This window comes from Cucurbita maxima, unplaced genomic scaffold, assembly GCF_002738345.1.
Source record: "Cucurbita maxima cultivar Rimu unplaced genomic scaffold, Cmax_1.0 Cma_Scf00057, whole genome shotgun sequence".
NCBI lineage: Eukaryota > Viridiplantae > Streptophyta > Magnoliopsida > Cucurbitales > Cucurbitaceae > Cucurbita > Cucurbita maxima.
Genome location: NW_019272073.1, coordinates 409,644 through 427,382, shown reverse-complemented (window position 1 = coordinate 427,382; position 17,739 = coordinate 409,644). Strand labels below are relative to the sequence as shown.

The following is a 17,739-nucleotide window of genomic DNA, read 5'->3' as shown; positions in this document are numbered from 1 at the left end:
TTTTCTTTGTTTTGATTCCTCAGTGGAAAGATCATATTATCAGAGTAGGCCACTAACAGATAAATAGGCTTTTCAAGCAGTAGAATAGAATTGGATCCGTTCTGCCCTTCTCTTCTTGTTTTAGTTGCTTTTATTATATCCCACAGAAGTAACCCTCAAAGACGAAGTAGCAGTTTAATTACCATAAGTTTGATCATGAGATAAGTAAGAAGTTTGAAATCCAGGACTTGTGGCCTTTTGGCCTTCATTTCTGGGTGAATAAAGAAGATTGAACCTAATCAGTCTAGTAGGAAGTTACAGGCTATTTCCTTCTATTCGATTCCTAGTCCCTCCAGAATCAATTATCTAGTCAAGGTAGTTGAAAGCAAGAGATGGAAAAGTCTACTCATCAGTTGCGGGGGAGCTAGTTGAATCAAACTCTCTTTCTTATTACCTCTGAACCGGAAGACTGAGCGTAAGAAGTTCGAAGAATGAAAGGTAGATTATGAGGAAGTTAGTCTGTTTATTTAGGCTGGATTAAAGATCATTGCTTGCGACTGCCATTACGACTTTCTACAGTAGTCTAATTGTCACTATTGCTCTTTCGAGTCTGGGTTAGTCCTGTTAATCGTAATGGGACATTGGAAGTAGTCTTTTTAGTGATTTTTGAGTAGGCCATGTCAGTCAATACGACTTGCTTTAAGGCCTTTACCTGCTTTTGAAGTAGGCGGCTAAGTAATGTTTTCCAGTATCAAAGCTGGCCACATGACAAGGATCGAGGCTTGTAACAAGAGAATCCCTTCCAGAATATAAGGCTGTAGGCTCTACTCAATCATCGTATCAAGATTGACTTCCTGCTTCAGACTTAGAGTGTCATATGGCTGCTCTTTGGCTTTTCTGGGCTACTCACTATCAGCAAAGAGAGTCCACCCAGCTAAACGGATTCGATTATCAGGCATTCAGTCATCAGTAGCTTCTTCGATGAAAAGCCATCCTAATTCTGGTGAAAAGAGGTTCATCCCTGGCCTTTGAATGTGAAGCGATTAATAGGCTTTTTGAGGTTATTCATTCCCCAGGGTATTTCAATGGATTAAGAGGGCATAGGAGATCCTTGTTCGAGGGGCCTTTTCTTGTCTTGTTTTTCCTTACGTTTTTTCGGTAACCTTTGAGAAATAGTCAGATCATAGGCTGGATAAGAATCCATGACTTTAGACTAAGAGTTAGGCTGAAATTGCTTCTTACATATTGGGACAGGAAGGGAGGAAGAAATAGCGAGATTGATTGATCTTGGGCAGGCCAAGGCTTTTCCTTTTATAACTTCATATGGAAAGGGAGAAGATCCGTAAGATCAGTTCGCTGCTAAAGGAGCGGACTAAGAAGGCACTTCTAGCTCTTCATTCTCCGAAAACAGCTCTTTCTTCTATATCTTTACAGACGGGGAAGATCAGCCTAAGGTAATTTCCTTAGTAGCTTAATTTCCTTATAACTTAGCTCTAACTTCAACTTCAGCCTAGACGAAACGAAGGAACTCAAGGACTGAACCATTGATTGAAATAAAGAAAAGAGTATCCGGGACGAGTGAAATCAATACTAACTAGTATGAATTCTGGGAAGAGACTGAGGTTGCCTGATCTTTCTTTTCTTCTGACTCCTTAACAAAAAATGTATTACGGAGAAAGAAATCGGATACTTGCAAGCAACCTCTTTCGTATTCATAGTGAGAATCCTTAGAAAGAAATAATGAGAAAGAAATAGTCAAGTACAGCCTACACACTAAATCAGAATCTAATGACTGATTTACTAGAACTATGAAATCTGACTAACAGCCTTTTAGGCCTTATCAGAAGCAGCAGGGGAAAGACGAGACTGAACATCAGCAACTAGAGAGTCCCTTTACTAGGAAAGACAAAAGTCTGTCGTCTCTGCTCTGGCTTTATTAAGACATGTGAATGACTGAATCTTCTATCTCAAGACTAGCTTTTGCTCTAACCTCTAACATAGAACTTGCAAGCATCCTCCAAAACGGAAACTTCCCTATTTCGTTCAGAGAGAAAGGTTCAGATTCAATGGGCAGTTCCCAGGGATTAGAATAGACTGACTTGTTGCCAGATCTGTTCTCGTTTCCAGGGCTTAGCCTTAGTAGTTGCTTGATTCCTGAGTTACCTGACTTGTTGGCAGTTCTCACGACAAGAACACTTGCTTGAGATTCAAATCACTCCACAAGCAAGATTGATCATGTCGAGCTTGAATGATTCTACATGCAACCTAAACTACATAGAATTGCAAAGAAACTTAGCTATTGGCTAAAGAAGTGCACAAATGCTTCTTTTACTATATTTTCCAATTCTCTTACAAATACAACATACATGCCTTTATATAGCCTCAAAATGAAACTACTAAAGGCATTCCAAGAGTTGTAACATTCATAATTAATGGTTATAATTAACTATTATGTAATTGCAACCTAAAGTAAATAAAAAAATCTAAAAACTCTAAATTACTCTAAATTGTAACCCTCCCAAAATTTATAACAATCAAACTTCATTCTTCTTCAATGTGACATGAATTGAAACATCTTTTTGATAATTTTGACAACCTTTTCTTCACATCTTCATTGAAGTATATTGTATGATTGATGTTTTTTGGTTCATATCAGAGTTTGTGATGGATGCTCTTTCTTGTCTATAGTTCGAGGACTAGTTCTCTGGGGAATAAATGAAGGCACTCAGACTGATTTCCTTGCTTCGGGGATTGCTACAATCATGCTAGCTTTCCCGAAATTTAGGCCAAGGGTTCTTTTCTTCTTTCTTACACTTGCTTTTCTCAGTTAAGGGTTCATCAGAGGTTTGAGCTCAATAGAGAGACTAGATTTCCATTGTTCTTTTAGGAAATTTGCATTCCTCTTTAGGCTTTAGGTAAGAATGTGTAATTTCCTCATTAACTTCAAAAACTGGGTTGTCCATTGAGTCATAGTCAGTGAAGGCAAAGTGAATCTCCGAAAACCATAAGGATTCTATTTCCTCTATAGACGGGTGCAGTAAAGAATCGAAAAGATTCGATGCTACTCCTTCTCCTATAACTGCTACAGGATCAGATTATCCTTTCAAATCAAAGAGCAAGCCCATTTACCTGCCTGGCTTGTAACTACTTACTATGCGGCAGACTTCTCAAGCTAAGTACTGGAGTATCATTGATAATAGATAATGGAAGAACTTGCTCCGGCTTCAGAGTTCTCAATGTTCTAGCTTCCATAACTAAAGAGACTTCTCCTCAGCTTTCTATTTCTCAGGTACAGCGTGTCAAATCATAATCTAAATACATATTTCGGGCTTCTTCAGTCAGGTCAGCATTTGCCTTGTCCACCTCACCTGAAGTAAACTCTGGATCTCGCTTTGCTTCAACTAAATGGGATTTAACGAAGACTTTAACTGACTATTAGACTACAACTTATTCAGAGGTAGAAGATGACTTGATTCTCCTACTTTCAACTTCAAGAATGGACTGAAGAGCTGCGGTCTTTAGTCTTAGGCTGCTTTCAGGCTCTGCCTCTGCCCCCCCTTCCCGGGAAAGCCAACTAAATTAGGAATTTCATCACCAGAGAAGAAGGTTGAAGAACCATAATCCTTTAGACTTGATTCCTGAGTGACTCTTGTTTTGATCCTGCTTCTCTTTATAAGGTTATAAGGCCTCCGGCTACCTTGAGGAGATTGAGAATAAATACATACGTTTTGAACTCGGGGAAGTGGCGAGAATTGAATATCAGGCTTTCGAAACCGCTTATTAGGATTGATGACTTAGGCTAGTTATTTCTACCTTTCCAGGCTGACGGATCCTAACTTGACTTCTGGTTCATAGGAAAAAAGTTAGATTTGACTTAGCCTCAGAAGTGGAGGATTCAATAGGAAGATGGATTAGAGATTGAACTAATCCGATCAGACTCTGTTATAGCCTATTTCATTTTCATTTCCTTAAAAGTAGTGATCAGAACCTAAGAGAGGACTAGTCAAATCGGAGAAAAGGCGTCAAGATAGGTTTTTTCCTTCTTCTTTGTGCTATAGTTTGGTAATTAGATAGAAGTACGGTTGCTTTTAATGGCATTTATCCCTGGATTGCTACTTCATTAGGCTTCAGTCCTTTAACATGTTGAGTAAGAGAATCAATCATTTTGACTTTTGGGAATGTCCCGGCCGGAAAAGAAAGGAAGAAAAGGATCATCAAAGGGCTTGAGACTGCCTTACTTGACTTGCTTTCAACTGCCTCTTAGTTAGGTTGGCTGAAGGGATTGTACTAGAAAGAGGAATTTCAGCATCTAGAAAGAGAGCAAAGGTTAACTTCTTTTATTATCAGGTGGCTTTTCCTCCCCGATCTGATGCTTTAAGCGCTTGAACCAGATTCAGACTTGCTTTCTGCTTCTTCATATTTTCGATTATAGATAGTAAGAAGAGACTGACTTTTCAATATCCCGGGTTGAAATCTCTTAGGCTTTGAGATGAAACTTCTTTATCTACTTAATGTACGTAATTGATTCTCGACTTTATCTTAGCCGAAGATCGCCTCTAGTCTCTAATTTGTTGTCCAGAGAAAGAGATTGTGAAATGGTTAGTGTTCAACCTTCTCGTTCCTAACAGTCAGAGAGAGATTTGTTGTGGAAAAATTGAGCTAGTCTATGGACTAATAGTCTTTCAGGAAATCTCTGTCGTAATCTCGCATTTATGACTTCCCTGACTTTGCTTTTATTCACTATGGATATAGTAGGGTAAAGTGGCAGATCTGGGAAAGAAACTGAAATTGCTTGATGACGAGTTTACGTATTTCCAGTGGGATGGATTCATTGCTTATTAAGGATATCTGAGATCTAGCTTGAGTTGCTGCTTTATGGTCTTTCCTCTTTAGGCTTATATTGTTTTCTAGGACCTTGTAAGTACGTCAACAAAAAGTATTTGTTCTAGCTGTTTCAGAGGTCAATACCTTTTTTCTGTGTAGTCTTTTTTTAGGGGCTAGTAAGTATGTATAGGGTTTTCCATTAGTCTCAGTATCTGGGCGGTAGGATAATAGTAGAAATAAGAGAAGTGTGCTTTTCCATTCAAAATAGAAATAAGGCTATCCAATTTAGCTGCCTGAGGTCATCTCTTCCTGTAATTGAATTGAACATCAGGGAAAAATGCCAAAGAATCAGATTCTCCTACTGTTTCACTCCTTTGTTTAGTTACGATTCCGATCTTGCAGCAGTAAAGATCTCCCCAGCTTCTTATCTTGCTTGTAGAGGCATTAAGTTGGTATGAGATTTAGGAATTACCAGCCGCCCGTAAGCCTGATTAATTACTAGTGCTTCAGGCTTTGACCCAAAAGTGAAAGAGTAGACGACTCTTCTTTCTTCTTTCTTGTCTTTTGTACTTCATCTTAGTAATTCTTTCATATGAGAAAGCAACAATAAGAGCAATAGATCGACTTCTTTCCTTCCTCTCACTTCATCTAGGGGACTTGGCGGGATGAGAAGACCTAGCTTTCAGCCAAGGGTTAACTCTATCAATTAGTTTTGGGGAAGACCCGGTAAGCAAGAACAATAGAATGAGAGAAATCATGTACTTAAGATATGGCATTCACGGATCGACTGAAGTCAAGACAGATAGGAGGGTAAATTCAAAGGTATTTTCAGTCAGACGGATTGACTAGGCCAGAGGAACTATTTGTATTTGATTGAAAAGACTGAGAAATCAAATTAATGCGAGGAGCCTTCGTTTGTGTGCCTAGGTAGCTGCTTTTTCCTTCTATTTCGAATCAAGGTCTTTTGTCACGAAGTCATCTACCTCAACCGAAATAGCAAGCATATAATGAAAGAGGTGAGGTGTTGATTACTCAATCATTGACTAATTCATGCAATCTCCTCAGCCGGATAAAGTAGCCTCATCTCATCTGTTGTAGGCTCAGAAAGCAAAATCGATTATCTAGGTGACTAATGAAAGCAAATCACTCTAAAGGTTTAGGCTCAAACTATCCTTATGCCTTATGGAGGAAATCTTTCTTTCCCAGTTGATTTAGCATTGGAAGATCTGGATGCAAGTAAGAAAAATCAGTAATTCAGCCTATTCCTACACTTAGAAAGATATTGACGAAGATGATCCATTATCAGGGGCTATGACAGCCTATACCAAGTACCAAGTCCTTTATCTTAACCCGTAAGTTGAGGATTTCGCCCTATTTTACTAAGTTGCTGGTCTTTTAGCTTACGAATTCTAAGTATAAGTAATTGCTGGCTTTTTAAGCTTGGTTTACCCTGATGAATCAGAGAAGGTAGGAAAGAAAGGAAGGCCATTGAGAGTAAGAAGATCCTCAGGCTATTCTCGATAAGATGCCCATTAATCAGTTCCCAGTCCCTAGACGAAATCCATGCTCCCCTCTTTCAACAGATCAGGCAGCAAGGAAAGCATCTAGTCACCCCCAAAACTCTTGGAAGTCTCGTAGTTCTCTTTCTAAGTTACAGCAGGTCTGGGAAGAATGAAATGACGTCTAATTAAAGATAATCCATTATCTAGCTCAGACTGTGCCTCTTTTTTGATAGAAGCCCGAAAAAGAGCTGAAAAACAGCAAGTCAGATTTTTATATAGCAGGAGGGTATGTTAGAAAGAAAAGTCAAGTTATTAAGTCACAAGGTAAATATCATAATAGAAGACTGACTGGCTTTAGAAGAGAATTATGAGGAATTAGATAGTTTATCCGACAAATCTCTTACCCGAAAGCCGAGGAATAAAGGCAACAACAAAGATGTTGGCCAAAATACTACTATTATACTAGATACTATTAGAAAGACTACTATTTTAAGATAAAGGAAAGCTAGAAGGTCAGGTTTAGCAGCCGTTGAGGAGATTGTTGATTCAGTAGCAGTTGAGCGCTAGTCATTATAGTCATTAGATTGACTTACGATCCTAACTGGTGAAATAGGTAACCAGACTGAAGTTAGAAGCAAGCTGCATTCTCCCGGGGCTTGCAGTTAGTGTTAAAGTTTCATTACCTTTGGTAGAGCTGCTAAAAAGCATCCTAAGATTGAGATGGCGAAGGTTCTGCAAAAAGATCATCAGATCCTATTTTTTATTCTTACTCAGAGTTGCAAGCATTGGAAGAAATGAAACTAACAAGGCTTTAAACTGCCCTCTCGGACGAAGTATTAGTGTGATTAAATGCCTGCCTATAGTGTAGTTTGGCTTTTATGTTTATCTTGAAGCGATAGAAGGGCTAGTCTAGTAGGTAAATTCCCGACTGAAGGGGAGAGTGAAAAGATTGATCCTTCTATTTAGTTCTTACCACGCCCTTTGCTTCAGCCTAATAAGTCTAGCGCAAGGGATGGCATTACTAAACCCGACCATTAAACTCTGACAAAAAAGAACCTTCGGCCAAAAGATAAGACATATCCGCCGAGGATCCTATTTCTCAATTGGTGAAGCCCTGACTTCCTAGGGAATAGAAAAAAAGGTCTTGCCCCAGGGTTATTTGCAGCTTTAGACTAAGACAGATTTGCAGCAGCTTCTTACGTCTTTTCCTACCTTTAAAGACTAAATAAAAAGGTCGGGCCTATCTTAAAATAGAAAGAAAAAGAGAAAGACGAAATGAAAGAAAGAAAGATGAATGAGAAAGAACTACTGAACGAACCAGATTTAACAAGGTAATTAAATAGGTTAAAGAAAGGAAGAAAAGAAGAAGAAGAAGAAAGATTAATAAGACAGAACAGGAAGGAAATGAATTAGCTGCTTTGACTCTATGACCTTCACTTTACAGGAGAGGGAGAGTAAATTCAAAGAGATGAATGAGAATGAACCCATTTATTCTTGAACGAGGTAATTAGGTTAGGAAGTCAAGACGAAACAAGAATGAGACTGATTGAACGAGGGTTGAACTATCTCTTTGATTGAATGAGGTAAAGCGGCTGGATGATAAGAACCTTAATCGATATTACAGTGTTTGAAAGAAGGGAGACGAAAGAAAGATGAATGAGACTTTACAGTGATAGGAAGACAAAACAAGAATAAATTCAGGAGTTAACAGTTAAAGAAGAAATTCAGGAGTTAGCAGCTTTGAAAGACTCAACTCTCGATGAATGAGACTGAACAGTCAGTCAAGATTCAACCTTAACCCTTTCTTTGACTGATTGAACGAGGTAATTCGGAACAGGAAGGAAAGACTCCTTACTTATTCTTTCGAGCATATTCAATCCTTCTTTCTTTCACCTATTGATTGATTCTTGATCCTTCACTACTGAACTTGTCTCTTTGACTATCCTCGAGACTATCTGAGTTTACTGTCTTTGTTTGAAGGGAGACTAAAGATGAATGATCCTGATTTCACTCTTGAACCAGGTAAAGCTAAATGAATGAAAGAAGAAGAATTAGACACCTGACGAGAATGAAAGAAGAATAAGAATAAGAGAATGAATAGGAACCGGAAGGAAGAAATTCAGGAGTTAGCTGCAAAATAGCTTTACAGGAGAGGAAATTCAGATGAAATCCTTTACAGTCAAGCTACTTATACTCTATTCCCTGACCTTGCCTTTCTAGCCTTGAGCTACTTCCAGCTCCTGAACCTATCAGTAAAGTGGCTTCCATTGCCTTATTGAAGGAGTTAGCTACTTGACAGGAGAGCTACTTACTCCGGAACAGGACAGGAGAGCAACTTACTCCTATTCATTCTCCTTTTCCTTCTGGAACTGTAAACGTAAACTAAGACTGAACTCCTTATTCATTAGATTGATTGAACTCAAACACTAGATCTCATGGCTTCGCCCCTGAACCCCTATGACCTTTTACAGTCGAGTAAATGAGTGAAACAAGGGAGACTCAACAAAGAGCTACTGAACTTTACGAGAGAGTCAATTCATTAGCTACTGAACCTGAACCAAATGGAACGCCTTCCCCTTCACTTCTTCTCCTCATTCTCCTACTTCTAGAACAGTAAAGGCATTTAAAGACCATTAATGAATTTTTTCTATCCTTTGTCTATTTTTTGGGATAAAATTCCTATTTTTGAGGTCATTTGCTCAGATTGAACTAGGTAAAGCATATTCAATTCATTCTCCTTAACTACTGACTGGTTGGATGTTCGCTTCGCTCCTCTCCTTTACAGTCGAGTCGCTTCACTCCTTGTTCCGTTCTTGTCCCTATTTATTCATTCACAGTAAACAAGGGAAATGGAATAGGTGTTTGATTTCACTCTTTCTCTGTTCTTTCCTTTGATTCTGCTTTTGAAAGACTCACTTCAACTCTTATGATCTTACCTCCCTCACCTATTGATTCTTGAACTGCTCTTGATCCTGAACTCAATCCCTTATTCTCGTCGTCTTCTTCCTTTTCCAGAACCTGTCGTTTAAGTGGCTGCGCTCCTTCCCCTTCACCTGATGGAACTCCAGCAGCTTTGAAAGACGAAAGAAGAATGAGAGTGTACTACTGAACCTCTATTCCCAGAGCTACTGAATGAAACCCTGACCGGATCAGGAAGGAAAGACTCAACAAGAATGAGAGTTTACGAACTGAACTCAATCACTTGTCCCTTCACTCAAACACATAGGAAATAGGCAGAATGAGAATCAGGTCAAGCCAAGCTCCTTTTCTTTTTCGATATTCCCTGACCTTCTTGAACAGTAACCTCGGTGTGATTGTGTGTCTCGCAGCTTGGCCCCTTTTCGATTGATGCATTAGCCTTTCATGGAGAAGAAAATGAAACTTTACAGTCGTAAATGAATGAAACAAGAATTAATATCCTGAACTCCTGAACCTTTACTGTGTTTGAAAGAAGGGAGACTCAAGATGAATGAGACGGAACAAGCAGGCAGGAAGGAAGGAAAGCCGAAACGAAGGATTCCTGCTCTTGAACTACTGAACGATTGACTATCCGAGTTTACAGTGAGGGGAGAGATGAATGAGAGAGCTGGAATTAAGGAAGGAAAGACTCAACTCAAGACAAGATGAAACGAAAGCAGAATGAGACGGAACAGTGAAAGAATAAAGGGAGACGAAAGAAAGACAAAGACTCCTACTTCGTTCACTCCTAATTCTGTAAAGACCATTTCTTCTAAAATGCTATCCTTTGTCTATTTTTGGGATATTTTCCCGGTATTTGAGTGAAAAATCCCTTGTTCAAGACTGAAGGGAGACGAAAGATGAATGAGACTTTATAGTGTTTGAATCAATGAATGGAGAAGAAAATGAAAGTCAAGACTCAACTCCTTATGAATGAGACAGAACCGGAACCCTCTTAAACTGATCTTTCTCCTTCCCCTGCACCTTCCCCTGAAAGTGTTGAAAGGAAAGACGAAACTCAAGCAGAATTAGATTGAACAGTGAAAGAAAGAGTAAATGAATTAGCTAACCTATTTACCTCGTGAAAGAAAAGAGATAGTGAAACCAGAACAGGAAGGAACGAGTTTACAGTGTTTGAAAGAAGGGAAATAGAAAGAAGGGAGACAAAAGAAAGACAAAGACTCCTACTTCTTGAACAGTAAACGCCTTTAAAGACCATTTATTAGAAAATTCTATCCTCTGTCTATTTTTTGGGATAAAATCCCTATTTTGTAGGTCATTTGCCTTGATTTTCGTTCATTTGACCTGATTTCCCAGTATTTTTGGGTATTTGAGTGAGAAAGAGGCTAAATGGGACTGATTTCACCCTTTTTCGTGTCAGGACCATTAATTAATAAATTCTATCCTCTGTCTATTTTTTTTTTTGGATAAAATCCCTATTTTTGAGATCGAAATCCCTGATTTTCGTCCATTTTCCCAGTATTTTAGTTCAAAATCGGCTAAATGGGACTGATTTCACCCTTTTTTGTGTTAGGATCATTAATTCCAAAATGCTATCCTCTGTCTATTTTTTGGGATATTTTTTAGTAGAGGGAATTCAGCAGGATGAGAATCAGGTCAAGCTCCTGCCCCTTTATTACCTGACCTTCACTACTTTACCTATTTATTCAAACACTGTAACCTCGGTAAACTCCTAACCCTGAACCTGAAAGTGTTGAAAGGAAAGACGAAAGATGAATGAGAGTGAACTACTGAACCTGAAAGTGATGATATTCATTCGAGTTCTCTGTAAGGAAAGACTCAAGCAAGATTCATTCTTTCTTTATTCATTCACAAGGAAGGGTTTCACTCTTCATTCTTTCTTTGATCTTCTTCTTCTTTCACTATGTTCACTCTTTGACTCGGTAAATAGAATAAAATAGGTCTTTGATTGATCTCGGTCTCACAGCTTCGCCCCTTTCCGATTGATTCCCTCTTCTTTCTAGTCTCGCATATTCTCTGATTCCCTCTTCTTTCCAGTCTCACATATTCAATCCTCACCCAATCTCATGAGAAGCAAGCCCAGAGGTCCCTGCCTTAACTTGTCCCCATACAGCCAGCCCTTACTCACCAAGCTGCTGGCATTGCTAAATGCTCCGCCACAAAGCAAGCTCTCCTTCATATGACGGATTCGGCTAAATCAGTCGAAGGAAGAAATAGTAGTTGGGCAACTTTATGCACAAGGGTACATTATTAGATGAGTCTTTATTAGATGAGTCTTTTTGGAATTGGCAACATTGAGAAGAAGAGGTAGGAATCAACTTTTTAGGTCTAGCTTCAAATCGGCCTAACCTTCAGTTCCCGTAACCAAGTTTTTCTTTCTCACTCCTGACTTTCATAAGTCAGTCCCCCCCTTATGTACTTTTTCTTCAGTGCGGGGCAAAGGGCGCCCTCTATCTACTTCTACTTTTAACTAAAGGTGAACATCCGACATTGCAAGAAAATGGAGAGACCCCGCCCGTTTGTTTGAGTCGGTCGTTCCGAGCCGGAAAGCGAATCATTAATGATCTTATTGTAATTCATAATATCTATCTAAGATTCTATATCTATCTATTATTAGAAAGCAAATCATTTAGTTTTCCATTAGAGGAAGAAGTAAATAAAGTAAAGGCCTCCTCTTTCCGTCTGCTCTTCCCGAAGTGAGCGAATTGCATGTAGAGATCCATCCGTAGGGGCTTATAGTTTAATTTGTTGAAACGTACCGCTCATAACGATTATATTGTAGGTTCGAGCCCTACTAAGCCTACCACCCCTTCCCTTATCTTGACCTGATACAAGGCAGTCGAAATCCCCGCCCCTCTATCTCAATCTAGCGCCGTGTAACCACACAGCTGCCGCTGCCATTTGCGCACGCCTCCTAGGCTTACCACTCACCTCTGCTCTTGAAGCATCCCCCCTTCCCCTTCCTTCGAAGAATACGACTTTCATAATACGCGAAGTAGCGATAGTTATTCGATCGCTATGCTATATTCTTTAGATAGAGAAGGCGTGGTTGAGACTCTAAAGAGAAAGTCGATGCGAAGGTTCAGATAGAAGATCTTCACGAGACGGCCCATGAATCTCGAGAATCTAGTGTGGGGCTTAAAGACCCTACTGCATTCTGGCCCCGGGGCCTAAAATTGTCTTTTCTTTTCTCCTCTTTCACCAGTGAGTGGTGAGTTTCCTTTTTCTTTAGGTAACCTCTTGGATTCTGAGTTTGTTCCAACAGCTGCCACACGTGAGATCCTAATCGTCTTCCTCCCTGTGTTGTTGTCCGCTGGGGGAAGGAAAGTTCAGTGGGTTTTCTTTTCCTTCTAGGATCGGAGAAGGTCAAACTCTGGGCGGGCTGTCAGGTTTTGCTTACGCTATGGTTGAACAAGATTGAACCTTTTTTCTTCAACCGATGTAAAGGAGTTCCCATGAGGGAATGGGCTTTCATTCCCGGGACTGCCTCGTCTATGTACTCGGCCCCTTTCTTGAAGATGCGCGAGCGATATGGAAAAAAAGCAGGTTGGGAGGAACCAATGAAAAGCCAGGGTAGAGCCTCGGAGCCGGCTCAAGCGAAGATCGACACTCGAAGGCTTGAGGAGCAGCACGCAAAAGGGAAAGCCGTGGAGACGGCAGACTACAGCAGATCGGGAGGTTACAATTCCTATTTTCCTCTTTCAATTTCCGGGAGTAAATAGTGAATGTAGGAAGTTCAGACGGTGGATCAGGTGTGAAGATTCAACCAAAGACGTCTTGGGGATCGGCAATAGCTAAGCATTGTGGCCATCACAGTTCAAGCTACCTATGGCTGGCGCACAACCTACGGGCTTCTTAGCCAAAAGAAAAAAACTAAAGAAAAAGGATCCCTATAATCTAAAGCTTGAGTCTAATCTTAGACAAAGAGCAAGGAGGATATAAAGCACTGCTGGGTAGACCATGGCTCCAACTAGGGTGGTTCATGACTAGGCTAATAAAAAACGGAACAGGGAACCGCGGGATGGAAGGCGGGCGGAAAAGGCTTGGCTTTGTTTCACAGAAAAAGGACTAAGAAAATTTCATTTACGTAGTGGTGATGCAGGAATAAGTTGACTAGGTTTATAGATAATAGCGATAGATATTCGATATATATGCAAGATCGAAGACTCGCGCGGGTCCGCTGTCCTTTTGAAGACGGAGCAATTCAAACTCTTAGTCAAACTAGGGCTAGGGCAGCTCATTCTATTCTTTCTCTCTAAGGTCAGGTAGGTGAAGCGTCTAGCTTAGGGGGGCGCGTCGAATCGCTGAAAGGCCTTTGTTATTCTCCTATTACTTTGGGTAAGATGAAGATAGAAAACCACCATGATTCCAAACTTCCCTCGTCTCGTATCCATGCTATCCCGACTCCAAACTCGATGTTAGTTAACTAAGCGGGACATTCCCAAACACTTTTTTATCAAACTCCTTTCTCGTTCCCTTGTATAGACCTTACCAGGAAGTTTTCATTATGTGTTCTTTGCAGTGTGACGGGAGGTTAGGAGTGAGTTAAGCTAATGAGACAGACCAGGTTCATCCTTTGATGTTGAGGTCAGTGCAAGTCTGTCTGTGATTAAAAGTAACGGTGGTGTTTGTTGAAGCTGGCTCATTCATGCTAGTCATCTTAGAGCTATGAGTCAGAACAATGTTCACCAACTCTTCCATAGTGTGAATATATCGAAAAAGCTTTTGAATATTTCCATTCTTCTATTAAATAGCTTTACATCCTCCCCAAGGTAGCATTGCCGAGTGGGTGATTCTTGTCTTGTTTATCCAGCTAGCTTTTTCCCGTGGTACTCAAATTCGATTTGTGAGAGCTCGGGTATTTCAAAACAAAAACAAAGGGACCTTAAGTATTCTCAATCAAAATGCCTATAAAGGCGCTGGCTGAGTTGAAGAGGGAACAAGTCCAACAGAGAGATGATAAGTGGGAGAGTGAAATGGAAATCTCTGATGGAATGGAAGACATCCCATCAAGACTACAAGACTGCAGCCTAACACCCAAGTTAGCTTGAAAAGAATAAATAGTTGGGTGGGACAAAAGGCCATGAGAGTTTCTACTTTCGCAAAGGTTTCATCTTTGATCCCTAGAGTAGACCTCTTCAATTCCACATGACAGCACCATAGCCATCTCTGATGACCCCACCATAATCTTAATTTCCAGAGGGGACGACTTCCCTACTCCTTTAAAGTTCATCTTTATGTGATGATAAGAGGAAATTGCATTGATCTCGATATCTTTGTATGAATGTGCATTAAAAGCCATGATGTTCATATTTGGCTGCTAAGTACCCCTCCAATGGCAAAAATGGATTGCCCAACCCACCTCTAAAATATCCTGCATAAAGGTATTATTTGGTTGCGCAATGGTAAACTAATTCGCTTTTGGGATGATGTTTGGCCGTGCCATTCTCCTCAGAGATGCATGCCATAATTTCATTTCTATCAAATCACAAGGTTCTCATGATCTCAAAGTGATAGACTACATGAAGAAGGATAAAAAAGTCTTTCTCTCCCTATTTATTCAACTGCCCATCCATGAGCATTTGGCTTCATCATACTTCTTGTGTTTTTCCTGTATTTTGGCTATGGACAACTAAGAGAAAGATTATCTTCCAGCCCCAAAAAGGAGGAGAATCACTTTTGCTGGCTCAATCCTCACGATAAGAATTTTGTATGCCAATTCTGCCTCAAAATCTCTGAGGGTGATTAGCCCCCTTTTTCAGTATCAGTAGATGAAGAAATTATGTATATTATCTCAACACTTCTTTTCTCTTGCTCTTCTAAATCCAATTTTTGCCTGCGGTAATGTAATCAGGATTTCATCTCAACACTTCTTTTCTCTTGCTCTTCTAAATCTATGGAAAGCAATAAAGTTCAATTCAAAATTCAGCCTTATTCCATGAGATCTAGAAGCACTTCTGCAACCTTCTCTCTCTCCTCCCTATCGCTGACTGATTGAAAAGGGGAATGCAGGTCTTCCTTATCAGTTGTCGCTCGATCGAAAGGATATAAAAAGACATATGAAACCTTAGCTTCGCTGACTTTCTGAGGTATAACCTTCGCCATGACATTAGTGGCTTAGCTCTTTGCGCTTCCCACAGGCTTTTTTTTATAGAGAGAGAGTAAGGGTACGAAAGATTGGTCCGTTCCGCAAAGCTGAGCTTTTCGGTTCGCTCCCCCGGTCTTCTTACCAGTCTGCCTCCTTTCTCTTGATGGAATATAACAATGCCCGAGCTCCTGCTTTGCTTGCGTTCTTCACTGGTGCGGGGCTGTCTCACTTATCCCGCTCCTAAGGTAAGGAGTCCTCTGTGTGTTAGAATCTTTAGGGGAAGGAATCGCATAGGTTGGTGTTGAGAATTGCTCGGGAGTTCATTGATAGTGACTTTGTCAGGTTCTAGGGGTTCCCCTCTTCTTTATTTGTCGATCGAGCCTCTTTCCCTCATTCCACTCGTCCAACCCTCTTCACGAACTTGTAAAATCGATGCCACAAAGATAGCCAACTCGATTATCAAAGAAATAAGGAAACGGGCGACAATTTGGCACCAGATATCCGGAGGTGTGGAAAGAGCTGCTGTGAAAAGCGAAAAAACCATAAAAAAACGACGATTGTTCGTGAAGGTTTCCACATAAAGACCCCTGAGTTCTGGCTAAGAGATCACAATTATAGGTACCTGGGAGCATACCAATAGAATGAACGAAATACGAAGAGTTAACATAATATGGTCATAGATCTTAGGTTGTAACTTGAGAATGAGCTAATTTGTTGATGTTTCACCCACGAAGTATGGAAAGTGCCAAACATTGGGAACTACCAGGGGAAGAGTTAGGAACAGGAATAAGGAGAAGTGAGAACCACTTAAATAGAGGAATCGATTGTATTTCGTACTTTGTTCTCCATAGCAACTGGGTATTAAAAAGCACCAAATTTAATGACTTATTAAGGGAAAGACGAAGTAAGAGCATGCTATTGAAGACAGTGCAAGATATGTAAGGAAGGCCTCCGTTGATTGTGTAGAAACTAAATACGAGTCTAAAGGCAGGGTAAGAAAGGGTTTAGCTAATGGAGATATTAACTCTTCTGGGAACCAGTAACGCGTAAACCATATCAAACCAAGACCGATCCATATTCGAACGAAATGGATTCGAACTTCTCCTAGAATAGTTTTCGGTGCGAAATGAAATTCATAGGATATAGTTGAGTAATTCAAAGGATATATATAAAGATAGGATTCGATTCATTTTAATAAGAAAGAAAAACAAATAGGATTGATTATGTATCAAAATTGCATCACTACATCGAAGGAAGGATTTTTTGTAAATATATTGAGTTGATAGCTTGGTACCCAAAATCAATGATTGCGATCCTCATTGTGTACATAATGAGTGTTAACATCTACCAAAGAAATTGTTGGGGTATAGGGCACAAAAGAGTTTCCATTGAATTTCGATAAAAACATAAAAGAAAAAAAGAAAAAGCAGACAGGAACCCATTGATTCTCTAAGCAAGCTGGTTTTGAGTTATTGTATTGTTTCAACACTCTAATTCTCTTGTTGGCTCGAATACCATGAAAGAAAATCGAGAAAAAGACCTTAAAGAGAGAAAGAAAACCATTTTCAAGAGACAAACTCCACTAGTGAATCACTTTCCTCCTCTCTTCTTTTCTTCATTCCATGCATTCCTCTTTCAAAGAAAGAAGTCAAAAAAAGAATCTAACGCTAACGTCTAATCAAAGACTTTCAACGCTCATGCTATTTGAAAGAGCTTTCAACGTGGAGACTCCATAACGTACACAAAGAGTAAATGATCAATGAATATCGTCCTCATTTTGGTCTCGTTCCCCACAACAATGCTTAACTCAAACTCTTACCTTGACCAGTTTGTAGGGGAAAACCTCGATGACATAATCGTTTAAAGTCACTCACATGAGGTTTGGAAACCTGAGTACAGTGTTCCGAGTGTAGCTGGAAAAGAAGTTGTACGTGAAACAGTGCTCAAACGAAAGTGCTATTTCTTGGCCATTGGATCAGCAAGGGTGTGATTTAGATGGATCAAGAGAAGATCAGGTTGTGGACTGGGAAGTGCCGAAGAAGGAGAGAGCAGACAGCTGTGGTGAGGATGCTCGAAGCCATTTTAGATACGACAAGACAGTTCAAGAGGAGTAGAAAGTTGCCACAACCTAGGGTGGGTTTGCTTTCTAGTCAGCCAAAGTCCGCCTTTTTACAATTTGATTAATTAATGGGGGAGAGCGCCAGGATGGACGGCGTCAAGGAGAACAAACGCCATAAGTTTGGAGCGCGAGGCCTGCAGAGCTTCCTGCAAAGGAGATAAGAAAGAAAAGGTTCAGCTCAGCAGAGGAGATCCGGTAACTGTTATGAATGTGGAGGAGTGGGGCATTTTGCTCGTTACTGTCCCATCCCAATGTTCAGATGGACGAATGCTACTGGGAGAGTGAAG

At 40.2% G+C, this 17,739-nt stretch overlaps 1 long non-coding RNA gene across 1 annotated transcript in view; it reads right to left on the bottom strand.

The window, feature by feature from the left end:
- Positions 1-17,345: 17,345 nt before the first annotated feature.
- Positions 17,346-17,739, bottom strand: part of LOC111471759 — a 14,542-nt gene continuing 14,148 nt past the window's right edge. The window contains exon 3 of the long non-coding RNA XR_002715247.1: positions 17,346-17,356. This is a non-coding gene — a long non-coding RNA (uncharacterized LOC111471759). The remainder of the gene's footprint in view (positions 17,357-17,739) is intronic.